Source organism: Chrysemys picta, chromosome 1 (genome assembly GCF_011386835.1).
Source record: "Chrysemys picta bellii isolate R12L10 chromosome 1, ASM1138683v2, whole genome shotgun sequence".
Taxonomy (NCBI): domain Eukaryota; kingdom Metazoa; phylum Chordata; order Testudines; family Emydidae; genus Chrysemys; species Chrysemys picta.
Window position 1 is genome coordinate 262463383 of NC_088791.1, and position 15587 is coordinate 262478969.

The following is a 15587-nucleotide window of genomic DNA, read 5'->3' on the forward strand; positions in this document are numbered from 1 at the left end:
CTCCCTGGCTCTGCCTTACTCAGCCTTGGCAGCCCTAGCTCTCTCCTAGGATCGTCCCTGGGTTTTTGACTCTCTCACTGGCATGCCTGCGCTGTCGATGCAGCTGACTTGGAGTGCTGGCCTCTTCCCTTGGCTCAGGGGACTCTCAGTCCCAGGATCCCGATTCCACTTCAGCCCTTCTCCTTTCTCCTGGTATTGGGAGAGAATCAACCAACCCTTTCCCCCAAGTTTCAGTAAGGGGCCAACAGACTCTTACACATGCCTCTGCACTCCTTTGGGGTCAGAATAGACTTCCTCTAGGAATATTGGGGCAGTGGAAGCCTGGGGGTTATTGAGGGTGTGAGGGGCTAAGGCAACCTTCCCCATTCTTTCCTTTCCCTCATCAGCATCCCCCATTTTGCTACAGTACCTTTTCAGTCCATTCTCCGTTCTGTTCTTTTTCAGATCCTCAGATTCCCGTGCCACGGTCACTAGCAGCTGTGCCAGTACCATCTGCATGCTGGATTGGCTCCAGGAAGGAGAATACAGAATGGGGAGTCAGCAAAGCTGCCTGAAGCAAAAGTATCCCAGCTAAGGGAATGCATGATAGGGCTGCCAAATGCGCGAGTGTCATGAAGGCAGGACGACAGCCACTTGGCAACACTGCACTGGGTCCCATGAACTGAGGGTAAAAAGCCCAGCAAAATCCTGCAATTATTAGGACCAAGTAGGAGCCAAGGCAGATGGAGAGGGAGCAGCTCCCTCCCTCTTCCTCTGCTCTTGCAGCATCTGCCTCTGCCCCACCCCCAACACAATCCTAGAGCAAGCTCAGCAGTCTTATCCTCTTTTGCTGTGTGTTTCAAGAGGCTGTGCAGTCACCTTCCTCTTGAAACATTTAATTGGAGCTAAGTGCAGTGCTGGGAAGGAAAGCAGAAGAAAGAAGCCCCCACAGCAGAAACCGCTCCAACTAGAATTTCTCCCTCCACACAGTCTCAACTCAATCATTCACCACTCAACATCACTACCCTGACCTAACACCCATGAGCAGCCCCACAAGTCTTAACAAACCATAGAACCAGCATTTTCTTGTTGTTGAGGTCCCATAATGTTTTGTGTCTGCAAAGGATTGTGGGATTTGGTGAGTCACAGCAAGAAACCACATCTGATTTCTTTGGGTCTTTGATAGAAAAAGGACAAGAACCCTGTTCTCAGTGGTACCTGATGACAGAACAAGGAGTAATAGTCTCAAGTTGCAGTGGGGGAGGTTTAGGTTGGATATTAGGAAAAACTTTTTCACTAGGAGGGTGGTGAAGCACTGGAATGGGTTACATAGGGAGGTGGTGGAATCTCCTTCCTTAGAGGTTTTTAAGGTCAGGCTTGACAAAGCCCTGGCTGGGATGATTTAGTTGGGAATTGGTCCTGCTTTGAGCAGGGGGTTGGACTAGATGACCTCCTGAGGTCCTTTCCAACCCTGATATTCTATGAACCCTAGAACCACCCCAGGCATTAGTCCCATGCAGAAAAATAGACCTCCTAAAAATGGAAAGTACTGGGGAAGATGTTGACTTTGTTGCAGTTATTGGCTAAATGTACAATTTTCAGTGGTATAAAGACATGATTCGAGAACAAGGAAACATGCTTCAAAAATCTTCTCTATTTACTCTGTATTTTGAAACTCTGTCCCAAAGAAGGAAAACATTATGACAGGCAAACAATATAGTTGCAAACCTCCAATTATTGTTTCCCTTGTCTTGTGTGGAGAATATATATTCCATGTATTTAATTTTGTTTGATGGACAAGAATTCTATAAAAGGTGATACAGGATTAAGGGCTAACGAAGACATGCCTAAGGGAAAAGCTGTTAACTTCATTACTTTCAACTTAGTTTAATATATAGTACTAATTCAAACAGGAAGAGATAATGAGGAGCCCCAATCCAAATTGTGCTATCAATTAACCCTGTTATCAAAAAATGTGCTTTTAGCTTCTTAAAATACCAGGAGATTTATAAATGTTCAAAGCAGTAGGTTTTTTAAACTCTTAGCTGTGTAGGCACTAGAATGGGATATAATGGGGAAAATGATAAGCAAATGTTTTCACAAATTCTGAACTCTATTTGAATTTGGCCATTTGCCCCTCCCCATTTTGTTCACTTTCCCACAAACGTTAATGAAGGCAGGTCTAGTTCTAACAAATGCTAACAAATAAATAATGAAACAAAGGTAAGATATTTTTTTCAGCTGGAAGATGATGATGGTACTTAACTTTCACCTAGCACTCTACATCTGCAAAGTGCTGTAAAAATTAAGTAACTCATTAGGGTCCTGATCCTGTAGTCCATACTCAGGTGAGTAGACATTACTCATGCAAGCAGTCCTTTTGAAGATATTCTCTTGCCTCCTTTCCTAGAAGTGTTGTCCTGTCCCCATTCACCAAGAAACCTGTCTCCTGCTTAAAAACTCACCTCTTGAAGCAATCCCGCCTCCCTTTTCATCATTCTTATTCCCCATAGCCTCCTCCAAAATTGCTGCTTTGTGCCTTGTCTCAGTTTTATTTATCTTATCTAATATGGACTGTACTCTCTTTATCTGTCTTCGTACAATGGCATGGAATTTTACAGTATATGTCCAGGGGGCTGATCCACCTTTTGGGAAGTGCAGAGCATCCTCAACTCCCCTTGAAGTAAGTGGAAGATGAGGGTGCACAGCACTTTGCAGGATGGGTACCCAAGTGTTTTGTAATAATATCACAGGAATAAACTAATAGTAATTAACAAGTCCCATGGGGCTTGTGGGAAGAAGATACTGTTGAAATTGGCTGCCATGCTGGGCCTGCCCCCCTGCCTTTCTCTATCTGTAGTTTCCAAGCTGCACAGCACCAATATAGGGTCTTCTGCGAGTAGGGAAAGATGCAACGGAGGCAGTATTTCCACCCTGTTTTGCCCATCAAACTGAGACCCACAGGATAACAGCTCTCTTCATTCTCAGAAGAGGAGAGGACAATATGACTGAAAGCAGTATAAGGCTCAACACACTGGTAAATGCATATGTATTAGTGCTTTCTCATATTAAATCTAAATCTGTTCTGTGCTTTCACTAGGTTGAATTGTTCATGGTATCTTCTTTTAGGTATTTTCTGTGAAAGGGGAATATGACTAATAGTAATTTAAAAAGTATTAGCTGGTGACTAACACAGCATAGTTGTTTCACCTGGCTAGAGAGTCTCTTTTCTCTGAAATGTGATTGAAATGCAGTGAGGGAAAAGAACTAAAGCTTTTAGGACAGCTTCCCTTTGCACTTTGGAAAGGGGAATAATTCAGTTAATCCAGCACTCTGACAACATACCTTTAATATAAAGAAAACCAAAACACAATGGGTCAGCTAGAGTCATTTTCCCCAGAGCTTCTCCCCCCCCCCCCCCGCTACTAGTGTCTATCTGTTGATATGACTAGTATTTCACTGGTGCTTTACTAGTGTGATTATATAGGACATTGCATTAGGAATGTTGAGAAAGAACTAAAGGGAAGTAACCCTCTGCTACTTTGTTTACAAGGTGTTTGCCAAAAGCTATGGATGAAGCTATACATCATATAATACTTCCATTCTGTTCACAGTAGCAAAAACCAGCTGTCTAATAATCTACAAATCATCCCAGCACCAGAGGGAGGAAGGAATTTGGAAGTAAATTAAACGTATCTGAGTGTCTTCATGTATTTTCCCCAATATACTTTGAAAATGGTGCTTTCTTTCGTACTGGGATAAAAGGAGAGCGGTCTTTTGGTTAGAGCACCTATTTGGGAATGAGGATACCTTGTTTCTCTTTTGTATGACCATGGGCAAACTCTGTGCCTCGGTTTCCTCAACTGTGAAATGGGATAGTAATTCTTCACACCGGTGTTGAGGCTCAATTAATATTTGCAAAGAACTTTAAAATCCACAGATGGAAGGTGCTATGGTAATGCAAAATATTATTTAAAATATATTTTTAAAGATATGCACTAATTCAAAAGGAATTATATTGGGGAAGTTGTATGGCCTGTGTTATACAGGCGCTCAGACTAGATGATCACAATAGTCCCTTCTGGCATTGGAATCTATGAATCTATATTTATAATGTTTCAAAGCAGCAAGCAAAACTTAGACTTCTGTCACATATGAAAGTGCTGACTAGGAGAACTCATAATTGCTGAAACTGCATATTTTATGTTATGGTAATTAATTAAAACAATCAGAATGTCTTTTCCATACAATAGTATTCATTGTATCAATGACTATTGTAAGAGAAAAATCCTCTCCTCATCTGTGATCTGAATGGATTTTTTAGAGCACAGTAAAGGAGGTGCTATTTACAGGTGCTATAGACACCTATCTCTAAAAGAGCAAACACTAAATGTATAAATCTTTTACTTACTCCTAAGATGTCAAGATGCTTTGTGAAAAGGTGTTGTGCAGACAGAAGGTACCTTAAGGTGAACTAACTACAGTTAATGTGATGTAACATCCTCATGTAGACAAGACTGCTGTTGGCTTTTCTATCACTGAGACTTCACTTCAACTGCATAAATAGGCCCCCTTCCACATTCCTCTACATGAGTTATTCCCGCATATGAAAGTGGAAATCAGTGCAGACCCTAGAGTGAATCCGGCCTGGTACATGTGCTGTATTGAATATTGTATAAAAACTTCCAGTGTGTATTATTTTAAATACAATGATACAAAGAGACCTCAATTTTAAAGCATATGCACAAATGAGCCCCTAGCTGGCCCCAGGATCAGGCAATGAAAAGGTGGCTTAAAGCAACCTTACCCCCCACCCCCCACACTCCAGGTCTTGCACCAAGGCAGCTTGGCCAGACTCTGAACTTAGACCCTAAATCCATAGGAAAAAACAACCAATGAAAATAGAAAAGCAGACAGACTCTATAAAGCTGGCACATGAAGAAACCCAACAGCACTCAAAACAAGACACCACCACAGAAAAAGGAGGTCAACTGGTCAATATATGAGGAGAAATAGAGGAGGCAGAGGAAGAGGCAGTTCCAAAAACAAAGAATGCAAAATTAGTCAATGATAAAATATGACCCAACTGAAGTAAATGGCAGTTACAATGTGCCTTAAAGGCAGCCATCTAGGGAATTTTGCAGATTATCCTTTCTGATGCTACAAAATGAGTTTATCACATTATGTATTTGTAATGCATTCCATATCTCCCTCCTCTCCCTTTTCCTTTCCTTCACATGTTTTCCTCTATCTTTCTTTTGAAAGATATTATGTAATAATATAATACTATTTTCACTGTCTTCCAATGCAATACTTGATCATAACATATTTGATTGTTATAGAAATTAGCTAAATGTGAAGAAAACTAGTGGCTATCCAGGGAAAGTATAATAACCATATTGTAAAAACTACTACATTAGCAGAAAGGAATATGGAATAAACAGGAATATGTCAGTACTTCAGTTTAGTTAAATTGAAATGTAAAGCTCCCCAAAGAAGCTTTGTTAGTTTTAAAATAGCTAGCACATACCCAGCTGCAATGACACAGTGCAGCACTGTCTATTACTAGTGACAGTTTATGTGACATTGAGCAAAGATTACTGAATATTCCTAGCATCGTTTGGTCTGTAGAATGAGGCCCTGAATCAAATAAACATTCTTTCTCTGTGTGTGGTAAAGACAGTGAGAGCATTTGATAATTCATTGTCTTTCCATTGGGTTTAATTATCATTCTCAATCCTTTCTTTTTCCATACTTAACTCTTACTATGTTTTAGGTATAAAGCAAAGAGGAAAACAGAATTTTTTCTGTTTTCAGTGTGATAAAAAGACATGTATACAGAAATTACCTTTCAGTTACACTCGTCACACCCCAACATTTAATGTGATTGATTTCTGTTTTAGTCATTAAACTGAATGCTAATCTGCATATTATGGCTTTTAAAAAGGAAGCCTCTGGCTCAATGCATGTGAAATGAGAATGCAAGGAATGTAGTTTAAATATAAGTTCTTGAGAGTTTTGAAGTATTATAGTCTTGTGGTAATGCCTGAAAAGAAGAACAGAGGCATGAATATATCAAACAAAAATAGCAAAAAGTTCAAAATTCAGAAAAAATGTAAATTTATGGGGCTCAATTTGCCCGCACTCCGTTCTGGGGTAGTTACTTACAAAAGGGATTCTACCAAGTGAGGACAGTTTTATGTTGCGGTTGAAGTTCATTGATTTGAATGAAGTTACATTGGTATAAAACTGGAGAAATCCAGTGGCAAATCAGGGCCTGAATATTTTCCCATTATACTGCACAATGGGAAAAGTGAGAAAATGTGTGAAAATGAACATGAATTCATGATGTTGAATTCCATGTCTAATATATAACAACAAGGCTTTTAGGTCACTTAATGATTATATGAATTGAAATATACCACATTATAATAAAGCAGTTTTAATTCTTACGAGTGTACTTTGTATGTTCACACACATTCACGTAATATGCTCCTGTGGCTAAATCACAGGCAAAAAATAATTTGACTAAATCTGAAATACAAAAAAAGAACAAAACCTCAGAACTTTAACATTATTTGGAATCATCAAGTTCTGCACACTTTTTCTGCTATATTTGTCATTCCTTCCCATTATATCTCACCTTATCTTGGCATGTCTTATCTTAAATTTTGAGTTTGACTATACAAAAAGGAATCTGTTACTCACACAGGGAGTATTGCACTGGAATGTAGTTGAAGAAAAATTGCTTGAAACATGTTCTAACCAGGTTTCTGAAATAGTTCTGAACTAGTTTATCCCTATGTACATTTGCAGTTGACACCCATTGTCAGGCACAGGTAATTTTTGTAGACTAGACAAACCCTGAAGATATGTATACACTTCAAGCTCGAGGTGTAAATTCCAGCTCGAGGAGATACACCTGTACTAGCTCTAATTGAAATAGTCACTAAAAAATAGAGTGAAGCCATGGTGAAACAAGCAGCGAGAGGAGTTAGCCACCCTGAATATGATCCTGTCCAAGACCATAGGTATGTACTTGGGCTCCTAGAATGTGATTACACTCTATTTTTAGCAAGCTACTGTGGGTATGTCTCCTCCAGGGCTGGCTCCAGGGTTTTGGCCGCCCCAAGCAGCCAAAAAAAAAAAAAGGCCGCAATCGCGATCTGCAGCGTCAATTCGGCGGGAGGTCCTTCGTTCCCAGCGGAAGTGAGGGACCGTCCGCTGAATTGCCACCGAATCGCTGGACCCGCTGCCCCTCTCCGGAGTGGCCGCCCCAAGCACCTGCTTGCCAAGCTGGTGCCTGGAGCCGGCCCTGGTCTCCGTGAGCTGGAATTTACACATCCAGCTTGAAGTGTAGACATACCCTAAATTGTAAACTCTTTGGGATACGGCTTGTGTCTTCCTGTGTGTTTTACACAGTATCTACCACAATTGGGCTCTTTGGAACTGATTATGAACCCTTCCTGCGCTATTAGACGATGCTTAGGGCATGAGCAATTCTTTGCCATCCCTGTCTATCCTGGTCTGCTTTTTGCATGTCCACTATATCAGTGGTGGGCAACCTGTGGCCTGCGGGCCGCTCGTGGCCCAACAGGGTAATCTGCTGGTGTGCTGCCAGACAGTTTGTTTACATTTGCACGGCTGCCTGCAGCTCCCAGTGGCCGTGGTTCTCCGTTCCCGGCCAATGGGAGCTGCAGGAAGCGTTGCGGGCCACAGGGACATGCTGGCCACCACTTCCTGCAGCTCCCATTGGCTGGGAATGGTGGACCACAGCCACTAGGAGCTGTGGATGGCCGTACAAATGTAAACAAATTGCCAGGTGGCCCACCAGCAGATTACCCTGATGGGCCGCGGGTTGCCCACCACTGCTTTAAAGGAATTTGTCCTGGAACGAGTCTTCAGAGCGACATGGAAGGAAATAGTATCATGACATTACCAAAGCTGAGGAGAATTTTGAGATACTATTATTGAGAGAAGGATGCAACTGAACTGACAACTGAGACTGAATCAAAAGATGGTGCCAGATCATCAACCTCTTCCTCGTCTATAGAATGTGTTAGATGGCTTGGGTGAGACATCATGATTCTCAGTTCTAGATCAGGACAAGGCCTACTATTAAGGGTTCAAGGGCATTGACAATTGACCTCTCATCACCTTTATTACAATCTGGTATGAACGGATTCATAGTCCTTTTGGGCTTATGAATGCTCCTGCCACCTTCCTGCCTTGAGGATCTAAACAATAAGAGTTATATCCCATGTCAGGATGATACCCTGCGCTGTAGCAGAACTTGCTCGGAACATGTCAAGCATGTTCAGGAAGTCCTCCAGCAATTCAAAAATATATGGTTTCAAACGAAAAGCTAAAAAGGGTGACTTAGAAAGAGAATATGTGATTTATGGGTATATAAAATAGACCCAGCTGACATTTTTGCTACAGGCATTGAAAGAGAAAAAGCCTTCCAATGTGCGTGAACTGCGGAAGGTATTAGGCTTGCTAATTATTATTGCCAGTACATTAAGGACATAACAGGGCATTCAAAGCCTACTTCTGATATCTTTTCCACCTCATAACAATAAGGCCACTAGTAAAGGCATGTGTCAGGGAAAAAGGGGTCTTGCAGAAAGCAGAGAAAGAATGGGGTGGGACAAGTGCCTGCTAGCCAGCCAATCATGTGGCCTGAGGTCCATCAGAAAGTATTAGAAAAGTTGCTTGACCCCCCCCCCCCCCAGTGATAGCCTATCCAGATTTTTCCCTGCCATCCATTTTACATAAAGATGCATCTTCTGATGGATTGTGAGCTGTGTTGGCAGGAGGGCAAGTTACGAGTGATAGCCTCTGACACTACAATCCTTTCTCCTGTAGAAAAAAGATATAATTATCATTCTGGGAAACTGGAGTTTCTGGCTTTGAAATGGGAAATTACAGAGCAACTTTGTTGATTATTTATATTACATGTGATCCTTCATTGTTTACGCAGATAATAACCTGCTGACATATGTACTTACATCAGCCAGACTGAATGCCATTGGACAGCATTGGGTAGCTGAATTGACCAGTTTTAATTTCAATGTCAGATACCGGTCTAGAAAATGTAATGTTGATGCTGATATTTTGTCCAGTATACCTCTTTATTTGGGCAAATTCATGAAAGGGTATACTGAGGAAACATCTATGGATGTTGTAAATACTGTAATAAAATCATTACAGGCCCCAGAGGAAGGGTTCATATTCTGGATAACTGCTATCACTACGAATGCTGCCATGTTGGAAGGAGATGAGCTAATAAGTGCATCTTCAACCCCTCAATCCCTCTCTTGGGAGGAATTATGTAAGATAACCTGATAATAAAAGCAATTCTTGAATCAAAAGACAAAGGATCCAGGACACCGGCAAGGAAAAGCCAGAGACTATATCTGTGTTTGCTTTGTGGTGTGAGTGGGAAAAATGATACTTTGGTAAGGATAGTGTCCTTCATTGCAAAATCACTACTCGCAATCATTTGGTAGTACCTGAAAAGTACTGCAGACTAATCTATACAGAATTCCATGAAAATGTGGGCCTCTTAGGTGCTGACTGAGTTATTCACCTTGCTCGAGACCATTTCTATTGGCCCCATATGAAGGAGGATATTGAGCACTATGTAACTCAGGTCTGTCAATGCCTAAAACAGAGGAAACCAAACCAACATACCAAAGCCCAGTTACAGGCTATCAGTACTACATAACTATTTGAACAAGTCTGTTGATTTTCTTCATCTTGAGAAAAGCAGCGGGCGAATGAGTATATCCTGGTTGTTATAGAGTACTTTACCAGGTTTGCACAGGCTTCTCTCACAAGAACCAACTCTCAGAAAATGGCAGCTGACAAAATTTGTAATAATTTTATTTTAAAATTTGGATTCCCCTAAATGAATTCATCATGACCAAGATGGCGAATTTGAGAACCAGCTGTTCCACAGGCTGCAGTAGTACTGCCCGATTGCAGGGTTGAGAATAACCCAATATCATCTCCAGGAAAATGGGAAAGTTGAATAATTTAGTAGAACACTACTAGGAGCGCTGAGAACTCTTCCTGAAGACCAGAAATCTCATTGGAAAGAGTCCTTAAACAAGGTTGCATATGCTTATAACTGTATACATAATGAAATGAGGATTTTCTCCATTTTTGTATGGAAGAGCCCTTTCCTTGCCAATTGACATATTGGATTTAATGGGAAATCAGGAATTAGTGGAGAACTATAGTGATTATGTGCAAAAATGGAAAGCATAGATGAGAGAAGCTCTTGATTTAGTCAATGAAAACTCAAGGAAGTTAGCTACCAGAAACAAGGATTACTATGATCACACAGCTCAAGTGCCACTTTCTCCCCAGGGTATGGGGTATCTGTCTGGAATTTGTCAGTATGTGGAGGACCTGCAAAATTAAAAGCCTACTGGGACAGGCACATCCACATTGTTACCAAGAAGATGGGGAATCATACAGTGTGCGAAGTAGTTCCAGAGGATCAGCAGGGAAGAGCAAGGGTATTACTCACAGTCTCTTAATGCCCTGCGATTACTTGCTTATTGGTAGTCCAACAACAACAAGAAACCAAGAAAAGCATGAATAGTGATGCATTCCCCAGTTTTCTGGGAACAGGACTCCTCTGACAGTTCAGATGATGTTTGCAGTGTTGTTGTAGCCATATTAGTTCCAGGATATTAGAGAGACAAGGTGTGTGAGGTGATATCTTTTATTGGACCAACTTCTGTTGGTGAAAGAGACAAGCTTTCAAGCTTATACAGAGTTCTTCTTCAGGTCTTCTTCAGATAATCAGAGTGTCACAGCTAAATGAAAGGTGGAACAGATCGTTGAGCATTAGGAGTTAAGACATGTTGCAAGAGACCATTCAAGTTCAGATGATGAAATATAGGTTCAGTGCCTCAATCATTAAGGTCAGGATAAACCTGTGCCTGTTAACACTGGTGAGCAATGTCTGGAGGGCAGCCAGCCTATAATAAACAGCTCACTAAATTTGGATGCTGAAGTTTATTGTTTCACCGTTGCAAATGACCAGACTGCTGGTGGTTCTGATGGACGTACTGAGGTGTTACATGGATCTGGGTCAAAGGAATCAGTGCCAGCACAGGAACAGGCAAATACTAACAGTCATTGAACCACCAGGATTAGAGAAGAACAGGATATTCACTATGATCAGCTTGGGTCCCTAAATTACCAGTATAAGAACCCACAGATTAATCTGTTTAGTTCCTCAGAGGTTGTGTCTCCAGTCTACAAGTTACTACAATATTTATTGCCAGTGAATTTAGGTCCAACCATATATACACACCAGAATTAATTGCTTAAGAGATCCTGTCATATTTAAGAGGTTAATTTGAATCTTAGGAGTATCCCAGTCATTACACAGTAAGTTTATAATGAAAAATCAAACCAAAAGTGTTGGTCCGAAGGTAGTAATTTGTTCATACTGTAACCAAGCAAGCAAGCCAAGCAAGACTTACCCGTAATGCTGGACATGTCAAGATGACATTTAATGTTGCTGGGGGCAGGGCTGGCTCTGGCTTTTTTGCCGCCCCAAGCAAAAAACGCTGGGCCGGCGGGAGCAGCAAAGGGGTGGGGGAGAGAGGGGAGGAGGAAAACAAACCTGCCCCCGGCCGGAGCGGCAAAAGGGCGGGAAACAAACTGGCCGGCCAGAGTGGTGAAGGAAAGAAAAAACAAAAAACCTGCGGGGCGGCAGAAGCGTGTGTGCAGGGGGACTCCCGGCCCTGCAGACCCCGGGCAGCGGAGTGCGCACTCCGGCTAGCGGGGGAGAGAGAGAAGGGGGGCCCCCTAGGGCTTCCTTAAGTGGGGCGCTGCCACGCAGCCCCTCCGGGTGTGCCGCCTGCCGGGAGGGCTCCACAGGGAAGGTCGGCCGGCAGGGAAGGACGCGGGCTGCCGCCCCCTACAGGGCAGCGGGAGCAGCAAACCAAAAAGAAAAAATCTGCAGGGGCGGCCAAAGCGGTGAAGCGCAAAAAAAAAAAAAAAGAAAAGGATTAGATGGAATGCCGCCCCTTGGAATCTGCCGCCCCAAGCACAAGCTTGCTCCGCTGCTGCCTGGAGCTGGACCTAGCTGAGGGGTATGTAAGACATACACAAAAGAGAGTACACATTGACATAAAAAGGAGTGCAGTGGTTGAACTTTTAGGACAATCCCCCACTGTGTCCCTAGGGGTGATAATTTTTAGGCATTCCCTGCCTTGTTGGCAGGCGTTGCTATGGTATGGGAGTGAACATTTTGCTTTTGGAGCACTGTTTTTGCACAGACCTCTGAGGCACTGCTCTGTGCTACAGGCATGTACTGTATGTTTGTACTGAGATAATAAAGAATCCTGTGTTTTTGAAGGACAGAACCTGTATTTTGAAGGGTGTTACATCAACATATGTCCCAAATATTTGCATCTTCTTTTCTGGATAACTTTAGAGATAAGGCTCAATTCTGTGATTCCTAGATCTGGGAACTTCGCTACATGATGTCTGAGTGACAGCATCAACTGTGGTCACTCTGGCTGGTGAAACTGTCCTCAGTAGAGTATGTATGTATGTATGATGATTTAGAGATAAAGCTGTACTGAATTCTATGATGAATTGCAAGGTGGGATCGACACGGTTACAACTATTCTGCATACAACATATGATGAATCTTGGCATTTGTTATAAATTAATTCCCTGTAATACCTAGTATTTTTCTAAGGCATTTGCTTTCAAAGACATTTAGATGTCTGTCTGTACCGCTGGTAGATTTCCAGCATTCATATCCATATTTTACGATGGAAGTAACATTGGTCATAGTTTCATACTTAGGTTGTAGATTTTCAATCACCAAATCTTGTACAAACTGGTAAATTCAACTACCACCATACTAATTTGTGGCATTATTTCCTTCTGGAACTACCACAAGGTAAATAAATAATAATGTATGGTGTGTATTTGTTTATGGGCCTGATTCTCATTTACATTCAGGATAAAGCAGTGTAAATGGGGCTAAGTGTAAATGAAAATCATGAGATTATATATATAATTATTTTAAGACTTGTGTGACACTTTGGGGGGGTTCACCTGGACTGGTAAGAGGTTCTGTCACCACCTGTGCTGTAATCCTGGGTGCTGCTGTACTGTGTAGTTTTGGCTCAGAGCCTGCTCACAGCACAGTGACCTCACCCTCGCTACCACCAGCCTGGTTACTCCTTGCAGGGTAACACCAACAGCCCTTCCAGACCTGAGTCTTTCCAAAACAGTCTCCTCTGCAGTGCTTGATCCCTCTCACTGTAGCACTCACAGAACCTTATCAAGTTTGCTGCTCCTTGAAAGAGACAGTGCACGGTACCAGCCTGTTAGTTTGGCTGAGAATTTTACTCCTCAGTTTGAAATACTGCACTGACGTGGTTGTGTAATAAAACTAGATTAAGTTTACTAACAAAGAACAGATCTTTAATTGATACCAAGTAGAGGAATTGGGATAGAAACAGTTACAAACAAACGAAAGTAACAATGTGCTTCCAAGACTGAAACCTAACTTTACAAACTAGAGTCTTTTGTTCAAAGTAGTTTTCTCACCACAGTAATTCTTCCAGCATGGCTGGTCAGTCCTTAGCTAGGATCCAACACAGAGCCAAAGCACTTGGGTTCTTTGTCTCCTCAGGTGAAGGATGCCAAAATGGCTTTTTCTCTCTGCTTATATCCTCAAAGTTTATCTTTTGTTTTCAAAGTCAGAAAGCCCTCCTTGGGGGCTCAGCTTGCTGTGACCACCAGGGAGCTGATGCCATGCTAATTTTTACATAGTAGTGATAGTTAAGAGGCTATCTCCCCACTTGCTAGTTGATGGCTTTGTTTACCTTTCATGTAAATTTACCGTTAAAGCTTTTTTAACTGGCATGCTGGGGGAAAGTGTGTGTGTGTGTGTGTGCCGGTAAATTAAAAATGCTGGTTAACTCAGAGGGAGGGGTTTGTAGTGGGGCTGTGTAGGGTAGGGGTGTGGGGTGCAGGGCAGGGATGTAGGAGGGGCTGCGGGGCATGGGCTCTGGGTCCAGGAGGGAGCTTGGGACAGGGGGTTGGGGCATGGGAGAGGGTTCAGGGTGCTGGATGGGGTACTCACCTCCTGCTGCTCCTGGCGGAGGTGCGGCCAGACTGGGCTGGGAGCTGCAGAGTCAGCGCTCAGGGAGGGAGAACGGAGGCAGCATGCCTGCAAAGCTGCCTGGCGCCTCCACCAGCAACAGCAGGGACGGGGAGTTGCTTGTGGTTGTGCCCGAGGTGAGCGCCCCCCCCACATCCGGCACCCTGAGGCCCTCCTGCGCCCTAACCCCCTGCACCAAGCCCTCTCCCAGACCCAAACTCCCTCACAGCCCCTTCCATGCCCCAGCCTCCTGCTAGTCCCATACCAACTGCACTATACACCAGAGTTTCAGTGCAGATCAGAAATGCTGGTTTATAGAGCTTGCTGGTTGGTGAAGTGCCAGATAAAAGAGCATTTACTGTACTTCCATTGTCTCTCCTTGCTCAATCCACATTGGAGACACATCCAAGAAGGCAGAACCACATTCCTTTGTCTAGGGTGGGCTGCCTTAAACCCTACCTGGCAAACACCTGTTAAGAACATATTTCCAGCACATATTTATAATTGTTCATGTATTACCTGCACATACCCCATAACTGATATTAATGACCAGCATGTTACTAGTTTGCATCTGAAACCTTACATGGCACCTTTTCGATACAGATTATGACAACAGTGAGTTGGGGTTCACTGAGCTGGTCAGGCCAGCTGAGATTCACTGCTGGATACTAGGGAGCCCCTTGCCTGCTGGTGTTGGGATGCTCTTAGGGTCTCATCTTGTACTTTGAATAAAGTTATTTTGCAGTTATATTCAAGGTACATAATTTCAAATGTTAATTTTACTTGAGACTGACTGAAGGTAGAATTACTGTTTATTTGCATGTGGTGTGAGGGTGAGAAGCTGCTTGAGAAAATAATGGGAGAGGGCAGCTAAATCAATATGTTTGCTCCAGTTATCTGGGACACATTAGTGTCCAAAAGTGAAGGTGTTAATTAAGGTAGATTAAATGTTTAATTGATTGGAAAGTTGTTTTTTTTAATGGATGGACAAATGTTGATTAAAAATATCAAAACAAAAACCTTGTCAGAGTTTGTATCATTTAGGGGAAATGCTAATTGAAGCATCTGATATATGAAACTGTCTGAATTATTTTTGGTAATTCTAACCTATCCCCAATGTGATACAATCAGAAGATTCCATCTGTGCATATCATCTGCTGCCTGTTAAATTACTTTTCCCAAATTGTCTTTGGTTATATATATCAACCTAGCGTTTAATATAATTCCTGAGGTGGTTAAACTTATTAGCAACTATTGGCAGCAACTTAAATTCTCATGGTTCAAGGGATTCTGGGAGATATTTCCCTATCAAAAGTGTATTTTTGGATTTACTCCATTTAGATGTAATAGTGAGTAAAGAGTCAAAACCCAGGGTTTGGAGAAGGTAAAAAATCAATTTAGTTGCAAAAGACAGTAATGAGAGAATAATTGCTGCATTTAAAATAATGTAAGT